The sequence below is a fragment of the Podarcis gaigeae genome, assembly GCF_964106915.1.
Source record: "Podarcis gaigeae genome assembly, chromosome: 17".
NCBI lineage: Eukaryota > Metazoa > Chordata > Lepidosauria > Squamata > Lacertidae > Podarcis > Podarcis gaigeae.
In genome coordinates, this window is record NC_139694.1 from 36,254,412 (window position 1) to 36,269,859 (window position 15,448).

The 15,448-nt window shown below is 49.3% G+C and overlaps 1 protein-coding gene and 2 long non-coding RNA genes across 6 annotated transcripts in view; 1 reads left to right on the forward strand and 2 right to left on the reverse strand.

Moving 5' to 3' along the window:
- The window catches only part of LOC310835353, a 43,566-nt gene extending 37,330 nt beyond the window's left edge, over nucleotides 1-6,236 (reverse strand). Inside the window, exon 1 of one of the 2 annotated variants that reach the window (XR_014559589.1) lies at nucleotides 6,075-6,236. This is a non-coding gene — a long non-coding RNA (uncharacterized lncRNA). Of the gene's footprint in view, nucleotides 1-4,878; nucleotides 5,988-6,074 lie in introns of those variants that run through there. The other variant, XR_014559590.1, reaches the window with a different exon arrangement.
- Nucleotides 1-15,448, reverse strand: part of SLC38A5 (solute carrier family 38 member 5) — a 72,287-nt gene that overhangs the window by 37,330 nt on the left and 19,509 nt on the right. For 2 of the 3 annotated variants that reach the window (XR_014559368.1, XM_083719306.1), the window contains exon 1: nucleotides 13,721-14,434. The exons of the other annotated variant lie outside the window; for it this stretch is intronic. The gene's annotated coding sequence lies outside the window, so the exon portion shown is untranslated. Of the gene's footprint in view, nucleotides 1-13,720; nucleotides 14,435-15,448 lie in introns of those variants that run through there. 3 annotated transcript variants of the gene reach the window in all.
- Nucleotides 828-12,828, forward strand: LOC310835422. Its single transcript, XR_014559661.1, has 2 exons — nucleotides 828-1,958; nucleotides 12,655-12,828. It is a non-coding gene; the product is annotated as an uncharacterized lncRNA (long non-coding RNA).

A 15,448-nucleotide genomic window follows, 5' to 3' on the forward strand; every position in this document is an offset into this window, starting at 1 on the left:
TTTGCTGAAGGGTCCTGCCAGACTAGGGTGTTTGTTTGTTTGTTTGTTTGTTTGTTTGTTTGTTTGTTTGTTTTGATCTGCAACAGGCATTGATTCAGCAACAGTGCATAAATGGTGAATTTATCCTGGGCTGTCCACACAGTCATTCTACTTATTTATTTCCCAACTTTCCTCCCCAAAACAGCCTAGCAGTTCTGTGATGCTCAAAGCAATGATTCTTTAACATCAACTTCGTTGGACCGGTCATGTTGTGTGGATGCCTGATGATCGTCTTCCAAAGCAACTACAGTGGTACCTCAGGTTACATAGGCTTCAGGTTACAGACTCCGCTAACCCAGAAATAGTGCTTCAGGTTAAGAACTTTGCTTCAGGATGAGAACAGAAATCGTGCTCCAGCGGGGCGGCAGCAGCAGGAGGCCCCATTAGCTAAAGTGATGCTTCAGGTTAAGAACGGACTTCCGGAATGAATTAAGTACTTAACCCAAGGTACCACTGTACTCTATTCCGAACTTAAAAATTGAAAGCTTAATGCTGGTGGTCAACAAGAGAGGTTTAAAGACTGTCTCAAGGCAAATCTAAAAAAATGTAGTATAAACACTGACAACTGTAGTGCAGTTCCCACACAAACAAACAGACAAACACTGCACACAAGAATAAATGTATTAGGGAAAAGTGCATGCAAAAATGCATATGGTAGTGGAAATAACATACAAAAATGTGGTATATTAGGGGATATAGCTTTCCAATAAGTAAATGTACGGTGGGCAAAACTGCACACAAAACCTTTTAAGGAAAATGTGAATGAATTAATGTGAAGCCTTAAAAAAAAAAAATCACCAACATACTGCGGAAACAGGGCCAAACTAAACTTAACAGTAGAAAAATGTGAAACTGAGGGAAGTAGAAAAGGACAGGTTCATCCAGCCCTAGCTGCCGGCCTTTCAGTTGGCTACTGAAGCTGTGTCTTTAACAGCCTTTCCCAGGAAACAACCATCACGGCCACACAATAATGGCTGCCATCCTAACCACTCTGCACCTGGGAGTAAGTAAGGTCCACTGGACTTGGCAGGACTTGCTTTTGAGTAGACACAGTGGAAAATGTTTTCCATTCGTTAATTCCTTTTAGCGGTTCTCAACCTGTGGGTCCCGAGATGTTGTTGGACTACAGCTCCCATCATCCCTGAGCTCTGGCCTTGCTAGCTAGGGGTGATGGGAGTTGTAGTCCAACAACATCTGGGGACCCACAGGTTGAGAAAGGCTGCTGTAGATCAAGCTGCTATGAAAAGCACCAAAGCAGGTGGTGGGGTTGGTCTTTACCCCGGACAGCTGGCAAAGCCGTATCTGAGGCCCTGTGTAACTGAGGCCACTGTCTCAGGCAGCGCAAAAGGGGAGGCGAGGCCAGGCATGCTTCCCCGCTCTTAGGCTTCCCCCCATTTTCCCCAAACCAACCACACCCTACAGAATATTGCATTAATGCTGACAAGCCACACCACTCCCTCATATTGGCACCGGTTCCCCAATGCTGGTGGTATGGGGGCGAGACACAAGATGGGTGCATGTTTTGGCAGAACAGATGGGGATCAAAGGCAGTGTCATCCCAAAGCGAAGCCGTTAGGGCCTTGGCGCCACCTCCCACCTTCGCAATTTCACCTTGAGGCCGCCCCCGCCCCGCTGGTGGGAATGTTGCCCTGGTGGGAATGTGGCTCCCTAGGCTGGTAAAAGATCCTTGCCCCTGCGGGAAAATACAATCACCTTTCTGCAAAGCCAGAGTCTCCGGAACCAAGAAACGGAAGGGTTAACGCTGTTGCCCGCACCTGGGAAAGTGCTCTGGAGGCTGGGTGGGGCAGAAGCGGCAATGGAGATGTCTGGCTGCTGCCTTGATCTCCAACCGCATCCTTAGCTCAACGCTACGTTCCCACAGAAAGATGCAGAACACCTGGATTTTTACCCTGGCTCAGGTAAGGGAATGGGGCCACTAGGATAGGGGAAGGTGGCCGGAAGCCAGGTTAGGTGTCGAGCACCCACAGGCCTTTAAACGCAGGGAAATTAGAAAGCCATAACTTCTAGAGTCCTGGGGGAGAAAATTGATTCAGTCCACATTAAAAGGTGAATCTTATGAAATCTGCACTTTTTGAAACCGTCCGAGGACCGGAACGCAGCTACCCACAGAAACAACCTGAATTTTGCAATGCAGCTATTTGGACCAAGTAATGCGCACAGAAATATATTGGTTTAAAAGATCTCATAAAAATAAATGTATTAGTGAAAATAACGCACAAAAGGCATTGCATTAGGAGAAATCGCTTGCAAAAATGTGCTTATTAGTCAAAGCTGCGCACAAACATGTTTAGTAGGGAAAATCTCCACTCAAATGCTGAAGGATTTAGAAATGTGGAGAACTGGATTTATGATTGGAAATGGTGTATGAGAAACTGGGAAAACCCTAAGGCACAGATCCTTCCGTCCCCAGTCCTGGGTTATTTCCCCTCCAAAACAAAGGGCTGCTGCCCCTTCTGCCTGGCATGTCATATATTATTATTATTATTATTATTATTATTATTATTATTATTACAGTGGTACCTCGGGTTAAGAACTTAATTCGTTTCGGAGGTCCGTTCTTAACCTGAAGCACCACTTTAGCTAATGGGGCCTCCCACTGCTGCTGCACCGCCGGAGCATGATTTCTGTTCTCATCCTGAAGCAAAGTTCTTAACCCGAGGTACTATTTCAGGGTTAGCGGAGTCTGTAACCTGAAGCGTATGTAACCTGAAGTGTCTGTAACCCGGTGTACCACTGTATTATTATTATTATTATTATTATTATTATTATTATTATTATATTATTATTATTATTATTATTATTATTATTATTACCACCACCATTAGCATGCTCTTCCATTTTGGCTGCTCTTCCAGAAACACACCTGGATGGACGTTATCCTCCCCAGGGTGTGTAACCAGAAGCCGCAGTCTGGGGGAAAGGTGAGCTGGCCTGCTGCTGTGGCTGGCCTGGGAAGCAGCACCCAGCCCACAGGAAGCCTGTTCCCAGGGCACTCCTCAAGTATGATGACTGGGAAGAAGGTTGAACTTCTAGCTGCCCTCACCTCCCCAGCAGTTATGCTTCTACTGCAGCGCTGGCCCTGCAACAGCGCCTCCTTTCCACAAGGAGAGGGTGTCCCAGGATCACACAGGCCTGGGAACACCTGCAGTTGTCACATTCCCGATGCCATAACCCCACGGCATGGGATCGCCATGCAAAGTCCTGAAGGTCTGTGCTGGAACGCATGGCCACGTCACACTGCCGGGCCTGAATATTTGCTTTGCGTGTTTGCACAACCTTGCCGGGCAGGTCTACTAACTTCACGCCTCTCCAGTCCAAGCAACCTTAACTGGAGATGGCGATCAAAGCCAGGAAGGGGTGGGAAAGGAACATTTCCTGCGTTTGAGGCCCTTAGCCAGGCGCCACCGGTGTCCCCCGGAACCAGAAGTCACAAGGGCACGGCCAACAGGCTCGCAGTGATGTGGCCAAGTTGTCTTGGTTTTCTCCGCCTCCTCCTCCCTTGCAATGATGCTGTGGACATTGCAGTTTTACAAAGGCTTAAAAAAAAAGGTAAAGGACCCCTGACACTTAAGTCCAGTCGCAAACGACTCTGGGGTTGCGGCACTCATCTTGCTCTATAGGCCAAGGGAGCAGACGTTTGTCCGCAGTTTTTTCTGGGTCATGTTGCCAGCATGACTAAGCCGCTTCTGGTGAAACCAGAGCAGCACACAGAAACACCGTTTACCTTCCCGCTGGAGCGGTACCTATTTATCTACTTGCACTTTTTGGCGTGCTTTCGAACTTCTAGGTTGGCAGGAGCAGGGACCGGGCAACAGGAGCTCAACCCGTTGTGGGGATTCGAACCACCGACCTTCCGATTGGCAAGCCCTAGGCTCAGTGGTTTAGACCACAGCGCCACCCATGTCCCTACAAAGGCTTATGTAATGGTTCTAAGGGGGTTGCTTGTGCGTAAGTTGCCGCCACTCCTGGCTAGGTTGCCTGGTTGAACCCTTTCTCTCTGGACAGCCTTGCACTCGTGGCTGTCTCAGTCGCTGGCAGAATCCGTCAGTGGGCATTTCTTAAACTTCTTCCAGCAAAGAAGTTCTTTGACGCCAAGTCTCCTCCTACTCTCCCTGCGCGGAAGTCTTCTGCGCAGGGAGGGTGTGGGCAGCGGAGTACCCGTGCTCTCCCCACTAGTCTCCGGTGAAGAGTCCTGGAGCCTTCTCTCCGATTCCCCCATCTGCCCCCCTTCACCCCTGGTGTTACACTGATTTCCTTCCCCAGCAGATGGGCTGCCTCTCTCCCTGCTGGGACCCTCTCCGGCATCGCTCTGGAGCCTTCCCTCCGCCTCTGGCTCCGATGGCAGTTCCCTGACAGCTTAGCACCTCACTAAACTCAAAAGTGCCTCACCTTTGCTCACCTGGGGCTTAGCTGTCACAACTGCTTCTCTACCTGTCCCGCTTCTCTCCCTATCCTCTTTCCTTTGCAAAGAAACCGTGGATACCAAAACCCTGCAAACTTATTAATATGATACTCAGCACCAAAATGTCTTGTCTTAGTTTAGTAGGGGGTCTCTGCTGCCACCATTTCTAGTGTGGTTTCACATCACAGAATGGAATAAAATGAAGAAATATAAAGTAGACTAGGACCTGGGAGACCAGGGTTCAAATCACCACTCAGCCATGAAGCTCACCGCGTGACTTGTTACTATCCCTCAACCTAGGGACTCATGATGGCATGGGTGGAAGCATCATCCTGAAAAAATAAATACAGTGGTTCCTTGGGTTAAGAACTTAATTCGTCCCGGAGGTCCATTCTTAACCTGAAACTGTTCTCAACCTGAGGTACCACTTTAGCTAATGGGGCCTCCCGCTGCTACCGCATGATTTTTGTTCTCATCCTGAGGTAAAATTCTTAACCCGAGGTACTATTTCTGGGTTAGCGGAGTCTGTAAGCTGAAGCGTATGTAACCCGAGGTACCACTGTAATAGCAAAATAAAAAAGTCTCTCTCCAGTATGCCTGTCCCAGATTTTCAATTAGGGAAAAGGGGCAGGTCTGGAATCATGATTTTTTTAAAACCTACCTAAAAATTTAAAAAAAGAATCTTGAACACAACCAGGATATTTAGGCATACCAAGATTGGACTTTTACATGAGGGTCCTGGTCAAATCCAGTGTGGGGCTGTCTGCTGAGACACGCTTGCCTGGGTGGGGCTGTGGAGGCAGTGTGCAATCCATGCTTCCAGAGTACATACATAGAGTCTCCACACACCGAGTTTTGCGCGCACACACACACACACACACACACAATCCTACACCTCAGCTAATCTGTGCAGTTCAGCTCAGTAGGTGAGGTTATTCCCCCCCCCCCCAACTCAATAAATGATCAATTTGATAACTGGAATAGAGGGGATCTGCACCCTCTTCAAGGCACTCAGTTTCACCCCACCCCATTATGTATCTACTTTTAAAGAAATGGTTTTTGTCACCACTGCCAAAATTGGTAGTGAGGTGGGGAGTGAGAAAAAGTCTGCCAACTGTGGGCTTAGCCACCTCGAGGCAAGATGTAGTTTGTTGTTGCTGATAGCATTGCACTCCTATAAACTATCTCCTACGTGTTTTGAATTGTCCCCTTCCCCACCAAAAAGCAAACATGAGAACTAGAAACTTGCGTTGCTTTACAGCGGAAGACAACACTGTCAAAATCCAGCTCCCTGTTTCAAAAGCCAGATTTGAATTGACATGCTGCATTCTTGTGAATTGCGAAGGCATTTTGCATCCAGGCACAGTACTGTATAGGTGAACTGTCAGGTGTGCTGAATGTGAGTCCACAACATCAGGAGGAGAAACAGAGCAGCTGTGCAGAAATGCATCCAGGTTCCCAGGAATAGAGACTGAAGTGTGAGGCAACCTCTGTGAACATGCAGTCAATGGAAGCATCAAGGCACTTAAGCTTTTGGAATATACAGTGGTACCTCGGGTTAAATACTTAATTCGTTCCGGAGGTCCATTCTTAACCTGAAACTGTTCTTAACCTGAAGCACCACTTTAGCTAATGGGGCCTCCTGCTGCTGCCGCGCCACTGGAGCACGATTTCTGTTCTCATCCTGAAGCAAAGTTCTTAACCTGAAGCACTATTTCTGGGTTAGCGGAGTCTGTAACCTGAAGCGTATGTAACCCGAGGTACCACTGTAGATGGAAAAATAACACACTTTATTTTTTAAGCATGTTATAGAACGCTTAATTGATGCCTGCTTCATCTAAGGCAAAACAAAACCAGAAAAGTCCTAGTCATACCTTGGGTTACGAACGCTGCGGGTTGTGCGTTTTCGGGTTCCGGAATGCGCCAAACCCAGAAGTAGTGCAATGGGCTACTTCTGTGTTGCGGCACTCACGCATGTGCAGAAGCACAAAATGACGTCATGCGCAGAAGCGTCAAATCGTGCCACGCACATGAGCACGCGGCGCTTCAGGCTGCGAATGCTGTGGGTTGTGAACATGCCTCCCGCACGGATCACGTTTGCAACCAGAGGTATGACTGTAATCTATCCAATGTCAAAAATGGGATAATTTTGTGTGTGTGCTGCACAAAAACTAATGCACAAAAACAAGCAAGGTGAGCCCTGTGTTTCAGCCACTCAAGCTGACTCCCCCTTTCACTATGAGGAATGGTCCAGGCCTTTCAAAACAGGACAGCAAAGTATTTCCTAAGATCTTTCCATTTGGAGTCACTAACCAACATTTGCATTTTGCTAAAAACTACATAGGTGCTTTTGGGGTGACATTAATGGAAGCGTTAAAATCACTTGCGGAAGTAATGAGGAGAAGTTATTGACAGTCTTTGTCAGGAGGAAGGTGCTGAGGGACCCCCTTCAAAATAAAAAAGTATTGCTCAAGTCACACCAGAAGCTAAAAGGGGAAAAAAGAAAAAAGGAGCACACAGTTTAAGTTATGCAATCTTATGAACACTTGCTTCCTAGTAAGCCACACTGTGTTTGAGGGGGCTTACTTCCAGGAAAAGCGTGCACAGATTTGCAGCCTTAAAGCTTTCATTTAGTAGGTTAATCTACCCAGGAATGTGTGCAGCCCGACTCCAAAACTGTGTCATATTGAAATCAACAACACAAACCAAAAACCCCGGCCAGAGAGGCAGGTGGGCATTAGCCTTAAGGGAACAGGAGCCGATTTATACCGTCACCCCAGGGGCCTGCTAGCATCCAAACTCCTCTCTGGACGGACCCTCCCATGCTAAGGGGTGGGTGGGTGGACCGCGGACATCAAGTCTGGGACAGGGACCCATGTGGCTGCGAAGCAATAACTGGCACCAGCCACTCCTTTGCTGGAGTAAGGTGCCCTCCCATCCCCTGTCCAATAGCATGAAGTGATTTTCATTTAAATTGCTGCTAAAAAGGAAGGAATTATGGTGAATTTGAATTCTGGTGCTGGAGGAGACTCTTGAGAGTCCCATGGACTGCAAGAAGATCAAACCTCTCCATTCTGAAGGAAATCAGCCCTGAGTGCTCACTGGAAGGACAGATCCTGAAGCTGAGGCTCCAATACTTTGGCCACCTCATGAGAAGAGAAGACTCCCTGGAAAAGACCCTGATGTTGGTAAAGATGGAGGGCACAAGGAGAAGGGGACGACAGAGGACGAGATGGTTGGACAGTGTTCTCGAAGCTACAAACATGAGTTTGACCAAACTGCGGGAGGCAGTGGAAGACAGGAGAGCCTGGCGTGCTCTGGTCCAGGGGGTCACAAAGAGTCGGACACAACTAAACGACTAAACAACAACAAGAAGAAGAAAAAGGAAGGAAGGAAGCTCTGTTTCAAGAGCAGTTTCAATTAAAGTTCTGGCAGGTGGGTGGGACAACCCACCTGTCAATCACCTGACATCATGATGGCATCAGTTACCGTAATTGATATGAGGCCTCCCTTATCAAAGGTGGCCCAGATAACGATCCAGCCCCTGGGCCAAAATGTTTCCTCACCTCTGGAGTAGCAAAACAAAACAGATTCCCAGAAACCTGAAGTCTGCCTGCTGGCGGATACAATGACTGTCACTGGAATTAAGTTGTTCTCTCCTCAGATATGGTTGTTTTACCAGGTTTGCGTACTGTTATTTGATTGTATTCAGTGCTTTAAAGTTGATACAATAAGTGCCACACTTTTAACAGTGGGGGGTGCCGATACTGCGAACCCTTGAGCACCCCCAGGGAAAAAAGCACTGATTGTCTTGTATTGTTTTGAAACTGTTTTAACTGTCTTGTATTGTTTTAAAATTGGTCACCTCGCTAACCTAGACCAGCCTGCCCCCAACCTGCTGCCCTCGAAGGGCTGATGGGCAGTGCGGTCAAAACATCTAGAGGCAACTAATGAATATAAGGCGAGCAATTTTTCTTTTACTTTTTAAAATATATATATATATGCAGATTTGCACAACACAGTCCTGCATCCGGAACATGGATTTCCTTGGTGTGGAACTTAGGGTATGTTATTAGTATTATTATTGGTTAAACTTGCATACTGCCCTTAATCCAAAGATCACAACATAAAAATACAAAAGTACATAATACGAACAAGAACAAGAGCAAAAACAAACACACAACCACCACCCCCAACACATTTAAAAGGCCATAGAGAATGTTTCATCAGCCAAAGGCCTGGCTGAAGAGGAACTTTTTTTGCAGGGCATAAAGATATGTAAGGAAGGTGCCAGGCAAGCCTCCCTGGGGAGTGCATGCCACAAGTGGGGAGCCACCACAGATAAGGCCCCTTCTTGTGTTGCCACCCTACGGACATCTCGTAGAGGAGGCACGTTTTGTGTACAGTCCATACCTCGGGTTACAGATGATTCAGGTTGCATTTTTTTCGGATTATGGACCCGCCAAAACCCGAAAGTACCAGAACGGGTTACTTCCGGGTTTTGGGGGTCGTGCATGCGCAGAAGTGTTAAATCGCGCTTTGCGCATGAGCGCCGAATCACAACCCACGTGTGCGCAGATGCGCCGCTGCGGGTTGTGAACGTGCATCCCGCACGGATCATATTCGCAACCCGAGCGTCCGCTGTATTAATGTGCATAGTCCAATTAATAGAGACACACACGACACATACAGCTATCCTCTCCCCCCCCCTCACCCCAGATCAACACATGGCAAAGCACCATGGGGTGGGAGCGAGGGGTAATGGAGGAGGAAGAGGAAGCCAAAAGCTGTCTGTGGCAACAGCAAAATGAAGATCAAGAGGGGAGGACATGTTTAAAAAGCACCACTGCCAAACCAAGCACAAGCCCTGAAACATGTGCAAATTTCACACCCTCCCAAATCCATATGCTATCTTATGCAGAGAGCACTCAACAACGGGCAGCAGCTGTCTGGGGCCCAGTACCAGCATCTATGCCAGCCCTGCTGCTGCCTGAACTAGTTCCCACATGCCTTGTTTCCCAGCCAAGCCCTTCACAAAGGAAGCCACAGCTATTCTGGTCACCATCCACATGGGGGTGCTGGGAAACACCGAAATTGCTTCCAGCTGCCTCCGGCCCCCTTCCTCCTTCCGTTTCCCCCATGCAATTGTGGGCACACGCGCTCGGCCAGAAGGACTCGCGCCACTCAGGGCCGAACCCGGGAGAAGACGACATGCGCTCTCCTTCTCTGAAGCAACGGGAAACAGGAGACATTAAGACCAGCTGTGCGGAAAAGCTCCCCTTCCATTGCCACCCTCCCTAGTAGGGACTGCAGGCCCGGTTCTCCGTTCCAGGAGAAGACACGCAAAGCCTTCGTGCCCAGAGATAAAAACAGGGTGATCTGCATGGGCTCCAAGCCTGGGAAAAGATTGCAAATGGGAAAAGATTGCAAATGGGGAAAGAGCACAGACACGTGGGCACTGATATATGAGCAATCCTGCCAGGATTCAGGGGTGGGGGAGATGGGACTGACTGAGACACACAGAGTTTGGTCCCTTTCCAGGTGGTTCCAAAATGATCCTGGCTGGCTCAGGAGGCAGGGAATGGTATCCACGGCCTCTAGGGGCCAATGGCCCTAATCCACAGGCAGACTGACAACCTTGCAACCACTGAACCCAGGCTGTAACTTGCCGGAATCGGGAAAGAATGCTACTTTGAGGCACGTCACAGCTGTTCTACCCATTGCGTGCTTCTTGTTTGACAACACCACCAGCGCCATGTAGGCGAAAGGGCTGCCAAAGATCTGACACCAGAGTTACAATGCCCACATCTCCTCACACCCAACACTTTTCAGTGGAGTCTGCTCTGTCAAAGCACTCAGGTGCCAGCCAAGGGCTGGTTCACACATGCACAATCAGGGCTGCAGGATATAGGGTTGTCTTGCACCGTGTGCATGAGCCATCACACTGGAAACCACAGGCAGAACTCTTAGCTTCTTCCTCTTAGCTTTCGGACACAAGGATGTCTCCGAGGGGAGTCAGTTCACACATTCAGCAGCCAGTCACCAAGGGTGGAGATGCATGTGTGAACCAGCAGTTCCTCCAGGCAATACTTGAACTGCGGCGGTTCCCATTTCAGAAGCATCCAGGTTTAAAAATAAACATCATCCTAAATCAGAGACACAGGACGATCAGATGGAAGCAGAGAAGGAGAGAAAGAGAAGAAAGTCTGTGGCAGCCCAAAATATTTGGTACTTGCTGCAGAAAATACAAAATGTAATTACCGGTAATTTTTTAAAAATGACATTTTGCTGCCTTTTGATCCTACCCAGAAGTTTGCCATTTTAGCCTGTCTAAGAGACTGGGAAAATGTCACCCTCTACCCATAACGATGCTCTGAAAAGCTGCAGAAACAACCCCTTTTACTGATCACATGACAAAATGCTTGAAGGATATTAAGGGTTAATTAATCCATGCCAAGTAGAGCAATCCTAATGTTTAAGAGGCCGAACACCTGCCCTCTCAATCTTCACTCAACTCGGTAGCTTAAAGGGGGGGGGTTGGACTGGGTGGATCCAAGGAATGTTTCACTGGAGTAATGGGAGACGTCACCCAGTGGCAAATATCCTCTTTTTGGGGCAAGGTATTCAAAGCAGTAAAACCACAAAAGCGGGTTAAACCACAGACCTAGGACTTGCCAATCAGAAGGTCGATGGTTCGAATCCCCGCAACAGAGTGAGCTCCAGTTGCTCGGTCCCTGCTCCTGCCAACCTAGCAGTTCGAAAGCACCTCAAAGTGCAAGTAGATAAATAGGTACCACTCCAGCGGAAAGGTAAATGGCGTTTTCGTGCATTGCTCTGGTTGCCAGAAGCGGCTTAGTCATGCTGGCCACATGACCCGGAAGCTGTACGCCGGCTCCCTCGGCCAATAAAGCGAGATGAGCACCACAACCCCAGAGTCGTCCGCGACTGGACCTAAGGGTCAGGGGTACCTTTACCTTTACCTTACCATATAAAAAGTAAATGAGGCTGAATCCAAGAACATGGCATACTCTTCTTTCCAAGTAGGGGGGCAGCCTCTTTCCCTCCCCACTTGGACCATGCAACCCCTCCCTCTCTCCTCACTGAAGCTTGCAAGGTAATTTGAACTGGACGGCGGGTATCATGCCTTCCTCTTTGTCCTTCACAGGCTGCCTGCTTTGCTGCCCTTGGCTTCATTTTCATGGTGATGAGCCTGAGTTTCATCATTGTCGACTGGGTAACGACAGGCATGTTCAAAGTCTGTTTTGGTAGGCCTAATCCAGCCCGCTGGTCAATTTAATCCAGCCCCTGTGGCAGTATATGTCCTGGGGTGAAATTGTAAAAGAAACCTCAACATGCATGTTCACTTCATCAAATATGGCCCTCTTTGAAAAAAGTTTGGGCACCCCTGTGGTATAGTATTCAACATTTATTGAAGATGCATCTCTTTGCCCTGGCCTTTCACAGATGAGTTTTATTTTTTAGGCCCCATCCTATTCTTCAGATGCAAATTGTTTCAACTGTTTACTAATCTGTTGCAAATTGATTTTAATATTGTGTTATTATACAGTGTTACCTCAGGTTAAGTATTTAATTTGTTCCGGAGGTCTGTTCTTTACCTGAAACTGTTCTTAATCTGAAGCACCACTTTAGCTAATGGGGCCTCCTGCTTCTGGCTCGCTGCCAGAGCACGATTTCTGTTCTTATCCTGAAGCAAAGTTCTTAACCTGAAGCAGTATTTCTGGATTAGCAGAGTGTATAACCTGAAGCGTATGTAACCTGAGGTACCACTGCATTGTCGCAACTCATTTCTGAGACCTCATAGTGGAGGGCGGATCTGATCTGTAAATAAATAAGACACCCGTTGAACAGGTGAAAGGCTTCCCCAGATCCTTTGGAATTGCTCTTCTCAGCTTCCACAACAAGATCCCACCCTCCACTGAGGGAGATCCCAAACAGGGCCACTTCATGAGGACTAGCTACCCTTACAGCAAAATCCCAACAAAGCAGGACTACTCAGAAGCAAAAACAGCCCAAACTCCCTAAAAAGAGTGTTGGATGGCAGTTTAGGATCTTTAAACATGGGGCTACACTGTAGTAATGATTACGGGGCATGATCCAGCAAAAAAAATTAGCCACTTTTGCATTGCAACAGGATTTTATTAATGTTGGTTGATTGTACCCCAATTTTTTAGCCTTTCAGATCCATACATAAAGGAGGAATTCTAATCCATTTTACAGGAGGATGTACATCCAGGAGTTTGCAATTGAGGACAGTAAGTGCGATGTTGTGGTTTTAAAACCGCATTGACGTTTGGTTTTTTACACTCAAGAGAAGTGAATAATAAACAGATATATGTGCTGCTGCCCAGGAACAGTCGTTCTTGCCCGCTGACCCACATACTACCCCTAGTCCCCTCCATGCCCCTTTCTTCAAACTGTGCAAGATTTGAATCCAGGACACCTGGCTTGTTAACACACACAAATGGGTACTCCACATTACTTTTTTCTGCTGCTGCTGCCGCCTCCTTTCTGCATCGATTATTATTATCCCCCCGCCCTTTTTTTAACTCTGATGAGATCCGATCGCAGGCCCGGAGACACTTCCCGGGGCCCGTCCGCCTGCACCTCCTTTGGGAGCCCACGTGGCAACGGCAGCGCCTCTGGGCACCAAAACAAACCCCTTTCACACGGGTCTGGAGCGACACGCGAGCAGAGCCTGACGAGCTGGTCTCCCCCCTCCTCCTCGCAAGCCGCCGCTTCCCAGCAGAGGCCTCCAAAAAGGGGGGGGGGTCCTCTTGGTTTAACCCCTGCGCTGCCAGCCAAGCCCACCGGCGAGGACCCGGCCTGCCCACGATGCGCGCCGCCACCCACCACGATCCGCCTCCTCTCAACTAACCCCCTTCTGGCCACATCTTGATCCTCGCCCGCCGACCCACCCCAAACTTGGGAGTTTTGTTCCAGGGGCGATTTCCTTCCCTCCCGTCGCAACTCCGGCAATGCCCGACGGCTCGGGCTCTTGCGCCCATCGGGGCCTCTCCAAGGAGGCGCCACGGGATCGGGGGATCGGAGGGGGGGAACGGGGCGAGGGTCTCGGCCTGGCCCGCTTTCCTGGCAGCATGCTGGCGTCCCGCTCGGCGCGTCTGATGCAACAGTCTGTTGGAGTTGCAGAAGGGCGAGACGCGCGCCGGGCTCCCCGGCGGCCCTTTCCCGCTCTCCAAACCCACGACTTCCCCGCCAAGGCGCTGTTTCCGCACTCACCGCCGGTGGATCTCGAGCACGAGCCCAAGTTGCGCGGGTTCCGCAGCCCCAGCGGCGCAACGTCGGCGGCAGAAGCGCGCAGTGCAGCAGCGGGGCTCTTCTCTTCTTCCCAGGGAGGCGCACTCGCGCGCACTCGCACACAGACGCACACCCTGGCGCGCGCAGCTCAGCCAATCACACCCGCGCAAGTTCAGGCTCGCGGGGTGGGGGGAAAGTTTGCACAAGTTTGCAGGGAAGACGGGTCAACCCTCCAAGCCCGCGCGCCCCGGACTGGGAGCAGGTGGATCCCAGAACCAGGTTGCTGGGCGCTTTCCCTTTCTTCTCCTTCTAGTACGCAGTGGCTTTGCGTTGCTCGCTCCCCATCGACGCCAGCTCGGAAAATCCACGTGTGCGGTTCAGTCCGTTGTTTTCTTTTTGCAAAGCGCCGTTCACACGTGGGATCTGCAGCAGGAGCAGGTGGGCGCCCGAATGGGGAAGCAGAAGGATGGCGCTTGAGAACGGCTCGGACGCGCGTGGCTGGTGGTGATGTGGAGGACCTAGCTGCGAAGTTTGAGATGGGCAAGTCGCCTCCTGACGTTGCACAGGTGGTGGGCATGCACGTGTGAACCCGCATGTGGTGGTTTCTCTTTCATCGCGTGCGGAGATCATGGGAGAAAGCTGCGCTCGGTGAGGTTACAAATGGAAGGGAATCCACGTGTTAAGATTCCTGCATTGCTAGATGATCCTCAGAGATCCCTTCCACACTCTGGTTCTGTGGTTTTATGATTCTATTTGCTGCATACATGCAACATGCGTTAGGAAGAGGTCGTTGGCAAAAGGTTTCACAGGCACATGGAGTAGCAGGCATGGTCAAATAATGTGTGCGCACAACAGCATACTGACAAGTGATTAAAAAGACAAAACAGGAAGTTGTTGCTCAAAGGACTGAAACCACAGAAGACAAGAAAAAAAACTTACAAAGGTACTGGTGGGATTTAAGTATTCAAATAAGATACAAAAATATCTAAAACATGTATAAAACAGTATACAAGGACCTAATGCGCAGGCTTATTATGAATAGCAAGTGGGAACTGCAACAGAATGCTGCAGTTCAGACCTCAACGCAACCACTCCATTCTGTTCACTCTTCCTAATTTTCCTCTTGTGCAACACTCTGCCAGCACTCCATGGCCACTAAGCATGCTCAGTGTTCATGTGGCTGTTTCGAGGATCTCCTACCAGTTAGGGCCCATCTCATAGCATTTGCCTCCTCTTAATTTCTGCAATAAGGGACATGGGTGGTGCTGTGGGTTAAACCACAGAGCCTAGGACTTGCCGATCAGAAGGTCGGCGGTTCGAATCCCTGCGACGGGGTGAGCTCCCGTTGCTCGGTCCCTGCTCCTGCCAACCTAGCAGTTCGAAAGCATGTCAAAGTGCAAGTAGATAAATAGGTACCGCTCTGGCGGGAAGGTAAACGGCGTTTCCGTGCCCTGCTCTGGTTTTGCCAGAAGCGGCTTAGTCATGCTGGCCACATGACCCGGAAGCTGTACGCGGCTCCCTCGGCCAGTAAAGCGAGATGAGCACCACAACCCCCGAGTCGGTCACAACTGGACCTAATGGTCAGGGGTCCCTTTACCTTTACCCTAATTTCTGCAAACCTTGAGTTTTCCCAGCCTGCTGCTGTGACACATAGGTGGCGGTATTTTGGCTACATAATCAACAGCACTTGCCACCTGAACATCAGATATA